Source organism: Pseudopipra pipra, unplaced genomic scaffold (genome assembly GCF_036250125.1).
Source record: "Pseudopipra pipra isolate bDixPip1 unplaced genomic scaffold, bDixPip1.hap1 HAP1_SCAFFOLD_243, whole genome shotgun sequence".
Taxonomy (NCBI): domain Eukaryota; kingdom Metazoa; phylum Chordata; class Aves; order Passeriformes; family Pipridae; genus Pseudopipra; species Pseudopipra pipra.
In genome coordinates, this window is record NW_026990722.1 from 51,652 (window position 1) to 57,651 (window position 6,000).

The following is a 6,000-nucleotide window of genomic DNA, read 5'->3' on the forward strand; positions in this document are numbered from 1 at the left end:
TGGGAAGTGTTTTAGGGTAAACTTGGGGTAGCCCACAGGGTAGAGAATGAACATGTATTTGTACAGAGGAGCTGATTACATGTGGGTAGGTAAGGAGAATTTTGGGAGTAAAATCTGTAGCAGAGAGAATGAATACCTTGGGGTAAAGTGAGGCAGTCAGTGATGGGCAAGGAGGGAAAATTTGTGTTTGTAAACGTTGAGGTCACGTGGAGCAGAGAATGTACATCCTGAGGTAAACTGGGGTAATCAGTTGTGGACATATGGGGAAAATTACAGGGGTAAAACTTGAGGTAATGTCCAGGGGACAGAAGGAATATTTTGAGTTAAAACTTGGGGGGTTTTTAAGGAGGTTATCTCCAGGGGAGAGAAAGGACATCAGGAGGTCAACTGAGGTAATCAGTGGTGGCCAGGTGGGGAGATTCAGGGCAGAAATCTCTGAGGTAATCTCCAGGGTCCAGAATGAATCCTGAGAGGTGCAGAGGAGGCAATCAGGAGTGGACACCACAGTGGGCCCAGGGAAGGTTCTGGGGGTAAAATGTGTGGTAGTGTCTGGCAGAGAGAATGAACATTTTGGGATAAACTAAGGCAGTCATCAGTGGACAGGTAAAACTAGAGAAACCCTCCAGGGTGGAGAATGAATATTTGGAGGTCAAAAGGAGGTAGTCAGTGGTGAGCAGGTGGGGGAAGTTTTGAGAGTAAACTTGAGGTGGTCTGTAGGGTAGAGTATGAACATATTTAGGTATACATGAGGTGATCAGCTGTGGAGAGGTAGGGAAATTTTGGGGGTCCCACTTGAGCAAATCTGCACGGCAGAGCATGAATATTTGGAGGTCCTAAAGAGGTAATCAGGAGTGTGCAGGTAGGGAAGACTCTGGGATTTAAAAGGTAGGTAAACTCAGGGAGAGAATGACTCAATTTTGTGTTCAAAAAGAGGTAATCAGGAGTGGGCTGGAAGGGGAAAGTTTGGGGGTTAAAAAGGAGCTTCATTCTCTGCAGGGCAGGGAATGAACACACTGAGGTAACCCGATGTGATGAGTGGTGACAGACAGACAGTTGTGGGTGTTAAAGTTCAGGTAACCTGCTGGGAAGAGAAGGAACCTGTTGAGGTGAACTGAGGGTCTCTGCAGTGGCCAAGCAGGGAAATGTTGGGCTGATCCCTGAGTTGCTCCTGTGTGGGGCGGCTGCAGCGAGGCCGAGCCCTGGCCCTGATTTGCCAGCCATGGGCAGGGGGCTCTGTGCCAGCCGGGGGAGCAGCGGGGCCCCCGTGGCAGAGAGGGCAGGGGGGCTGTGGAGCTGCCCCGGGGGGAGCGGGGGGTCCTTTCCTGGGCCGCCTCCAGCCCCCCTCGATCCCCGGGGCTGCGCTGCCCCCCGAGGCTGTTTGGGGCAGAGAGTGCTGCCAGCTGCGTGTGCCTGTCCCCAGCCTGGCACTGCCCACAGGGACACACTGGGCACTGACCATGAGAGGGAACAAAACCACTGCCTGCCAGAGGGTTTGTCCTGGGCCAGTCAGGCCTGGGGCAGGAATTGGACTGGGCAACTCCATCAGCTGCTCTTCCCTCCCCCACAAAGCCCCATCCCCTGGGCATTAATGACGTGCCCTGTGCCCAGCGCTCCCTGTTCACCCAACTGAAACCAGAGCAAGGCTTGCTTTGCTTGGAACAACTTAAAATAACTTTAAACCAAAATAAATCACTTTTTTCTTCTTTTTTTTCTTTTGGATGCTGGAATTGCCTCTCTGGCTGTGTGCTGAGCTCTGGCTGCAGGGGACTGTCAGGCCTTGGTGGCTGTGAGTTCCTGTTCTTCTCCCTGGGAAACTGGAAAGAGTTATTCATTAGATTGCAGAAATGTTTTTTGAAACCTGTCCCCTTCTTTGTGCCTTTTGCTGACAGATCTTCTCTTTCTGCCTTTCAATTTACAGCCTCCTTGCAGCTCCCAGCCAGGAAAACCTGGGATAACTGAGGAGGGACCGAGATGAAGGTTTTAGCTGCAGACTTAGGCTAATTTCTAGGGGATACAGCAACTGTTTGTGTGGGAAAGTGTGTTTAACCACATTGGCCCAAGTTGTGTTTGAACCAGCTTGGAAAACCTGGGATAACTGAGGAGGGACCGAGATGAAGGTTTTGTCTGCAAACTTGGGGTAGTTTCTAGGGGATACAGCAACTGTTTTTGTAGGAAAGTGTGTTTAACCACATTGGCCCAAGTTGTGTTTGCACCAGCTGGGGCCAGAGGTGCCAGGCAATCCAAAGCAAACCCTGCTCAGCCTCTAAATCCCAGGGGAAGTTCTCCAAGCTGCTCATTGACGGACTAAAGATCCATTGAAATGGAACCAAGAGCACTACTAAGTTTCCTGAGAATCCCAGGATTGCTGTCCTAGAATTTTTAACAGTTTTTTTAATCTTTTTATGACAAAAATTACTTTCTTCCTTTGATTGAGTCCCTCAGTAGGATTTGGGATTTCTGTGGATTCTGAATCCCTCCCAGTGGCCCTGACACTGGTCAGAGCTGGCAGGACAAACAGAGTCAGAGCTCCTGGCAGGCACAGGGGCTTTCCCCAGAGTGGATCCAACTGCTGCCCCCCAGCCTGGCCAGGCGGGATCTGCTTTGGCTCCCGGCTTCTGCCAGAGACAGAATGTGTTCCCTTGATTGGAATGAGGATCCCGTAGCTTCATCTCCTGGATGTTCCCTGGGCAGCTGATCCACTCTGCCCCACGTCCTGCTCTCAGTTCCTGCCCAGCCAGAGCCATCTGTGCCAAGGGCACGAGCACTCCCAGCCTGGATAGGGAATGGGGGACTGGCTTGTGCACAATTCACCTAGAAAGTCAAACGAGGGGACTGTTGGGCAGCGGCTTTGGCCGACACGGCAGCACAAAGATTGTTCTCTGCAGGGGGCCCAGGTTTGGGTGCCGGTCTCAGCTTTGCAGGTTTGGATGAATTCTACCTACAGCCCGCAACTCCTTGCCGAATTCCTGCTGGAACAGCCTCCCAGTGCCTCCTGGAGCCCGGCTGTTCCCCCGCAGAGCTGCCGCTCTAACGCCAGGTTTGCCAGGAAGCAGCCACGGTTCCAGGTTTGCTCAGCAGGATCGGGACAAGGACAGGTTGATATTCCACAGACTTTGCTGTTTATAACCCTCCTCCCCCAGCCCCGCTGGTGTCCCTGGGGGGACTTGAGCGAGTTCCCTGGAATTGGGCCGGTTTTCCGCCCCGGGCCGGGCTCCAGGGGATGTGTTGGCCCAGGAGAAGGCGGGGGCCGGACGCGCTCCCGGCCCGGGGCGAGGCAGCCCCTGAGCACGGGCGAGGACGTCTGTCCGGGCGGGAAGCCGCTGTCCCTTCCGAGCCTCGGGAGCGGCCCCGGGGAGTTCTTTTCCCCGAGGAAAGGGATGCACAGCCCTGCCTTCAGGGCACCTCGGCTCTGACCCACCTGTTCCAGCTGTCCACGGGTTCTGCAGGTGCGGTTGGGTCCCCGAAAAACTGCGAATTGCATCTAAGCCCAACTTTCTCCAAGCACCCTCTTTTCTTTTCAGGCATCTCCGAGGGCTCTTGCTCGGGATTTAGTGCCGCTGAGGGCACATGGCCCTGGCTTTAAGGCTGCTGCTGGCTGCTGGCCTCCGGCTGGAAGGGCAGGGATTTGGGGCGGGCGGGACACACGTGGGGGGCGCGGGGGAGCTCTGGGAGGTGGGCCCTGGGAATGGCTGCCCGCGCTGCTCTGCAGCCCCGCCGTGCCGACACTGCCGAATGCCAGCTGGATTCTTTGGGTCCTTTGGGGCTGGCGCTGGGGCGTGTCCAGGGTGAGGCATCTCAGGGGGCCCGTCCAGAGCAGCGCCCGGCTGAGGAGCCGCGGGCAGCCCTTTCCCCGTGCCCACCCCACGGGGGCTGTAGGGCACAGCTCCAGGGCACAGCTCCTCCATCCCCTGGCAATAGGAAGCCCAAGCAGGGCTGGGTCGCTGTCTGTCGCTCCGGCCTCCTCCCGGCCCGCGTTCCCTGCCCAGCTGGGACTGCCCAGGGAGCCCCGAGAACGTTCCTGGCGGGAAGCGGGAGCCGCCGAGGGCTCCGTCCAACTCCGGGCCCGAAAAGCGGCCCCGACCTGAGCCCCCCCGGCATTTTGGGTTCCGAAGGCTCACCTGGAGGAGACGCTCCCCTGCAGGCGGGACCAGGCGGCGACACTCGACCAAACGCCTTTGCCTCGGAGCGAGGGATCCCTCCGGACTCGTTTGGCTCCTTTATCCCTGGAAATGAGCTCGGATGCCGCACGAGCACCTTTGCAGCCGTTGGGTGAAGCCCGGACGGGGCCGGAAAACCTCCCTGAGCAGGGCAGCGATGAATTGGTGCCCGTCCCCAGCCGGGCACAGCCGGCCGCGCTCCCTCCGGCCCGTGGCTGCGAAGGGCTCCTGCAGAGATTGAATAAAAGCTCATTTCCTGACTGTATTTGCCCGCGGTCTTACCCCTCTTTTGACTCGCGCAGCACCATCCGGTTGGAGCATTTCTTGGTTTCCTCCCCTGTAGCCGTTTCCCTCCCAGGCAGGGCCTTCCCCGTCTGCAAATCAAGAGGAAATGTTTCAACGGGATTTTGAAAACCAGAGGGTTTGCCCCGGGAGGGTGCGAGTTGCCGAGAAAGCGGGGGAGAGGAAGGAGAGCCTCAGGTCTCACCTGGCTGGTGTCAGATGAGCCGCACCTTCTGGATGGCAGGGCAAAGAACTGCTGTCGGTAATTGCCGAAGTTCCGCAGGCAGAGCTGGGAGCAGCCTGTGCCCGACCCGCGGCACGGTCAGTGCCAGCTCCTGGGGCCGCCTGAGGACAGGCACAGGGACACGGGGACAAACGAGCAGCTCTGCTCGGGGTCCCGGAGCACGGGAGGAACGGGGAAAGGGCTGCCGCCGTTCTTCCCTCCCCGGCAGGCCCCCAGCTCCCCGCGGCCGGAGCGGGCCCGTGGCCGGAGCCCCGGCGGGCCCCAGATCCCTCGTTCCCGGGGGGCCCTGGGGGTGGGAACCTCCTGGGGCCGCGTTTAAGGGGGAGACGGGCGATGTTCGCCCCGGGAGCGGGTGCGGTGGCCTCGGGGGTGCCCGAGCGGGGAAGCTCCGATCCCGCGGGGGGTACGGGCGGCACCCCTCCTCGGGGGTCCCGGGGCCGGCCGGTCCCAGCCCCGGCTCCGCGTCTACACGACGAACGCGCCGCCGTTCTCCCCCGACCGGGCCCCGGCAGAGCCCCGGCCCGAGCGGCCCCGCCGCGCTCGGCCCCAGCGCCCGGCCCGGAGCGGCTCTTCTCGCCCGCGTTGCCGGGGCACAGGCGGCGAGGCCGGGCTGGGATGAGCCCGGCACCGATCCTGGTCCCCGTCCGGATGCCGAGCCCCATCCCAGCCCCAAACCAACCTCGCTCCTCCGGTCGCGGTCCCGGTCCTGGCCCCGATCCTTGTCCCGGTCCTCCTGCCGAGCTCCATCGCCACCCTCGGTCTTCCGACGCGCCGATCGCTCCCGCAGCATCCCGGTACGAGGTTCCTCCACAGACTCGGGACGAGCGCGGCTCTGCCGGCTTTAAACGGCGCGGCCGGGGCGGGGCCGGGGCGGGGCCGGGGCGGAGCGGGGCCCGCACAGGTGTGCGAGGCGGGGCCCGTCCAGGTGCGCGGGGCGGGGACGGGCAGGGGGCGGGTCGGGGCGGGGGTATTTAAGCGCCGGAACTCGCCCCCGCGGCCGTTTGCTCGGGCAGTGCGCGGGGAGGCAGCAGGGCCGCGGGAGCCTCTCGCTGCCGCGGCCCTTTTTCTTTGCTTTTGTTTTTGTCTTTCTTTTGCTTTTCCCCCTTTTTTTCGTTCCCTCCCTTCCTCCCCACCCTCCACCCGCTCCCCGCACGCCGCCTCTCCCCGGCCGCTGTCGCTGCCCTCCTGCACAGCCCGGCCCCCCCACCTGCCCCCGGCCCCCCCTGCCTGCCCCTGCTCCCCCCTCGCTGCTCCGCTGCACAGCCCGACCTGCCCGCACCCCCGCTCCGTCCTTGCCCCCCCGCCCGTCCCGTCCGT

At 60.9% G+C, this 6,000-nt stretch overlaps 1 long non-coding RNA gene across 1 annotated transcript; it reads right to left on the minus strand.

Moving 5' to 3' along the window:
* Nucleotides 1-4,438: 4,438 nt before the first annotated feature.
* LOC135408225 (uncharacterized) lies at nucleotides 4,439-5,502 on the minus strand. The gene is made up of 3 exons (XR_010427388.1): nucleotides 5,363-5,502; nucleotides 4,645-4,784; nucleotides 4,439-4,531 (listed from the first exon to the last, which is right to left on the minus strand). It is a non-coding gene; the product is annotated as an uncharacterized LOC135408225 (long non-coding RNA).
* Between the last annotated feature and the right edge of the window lie 498 nt (nucleotides 5,503-6,000).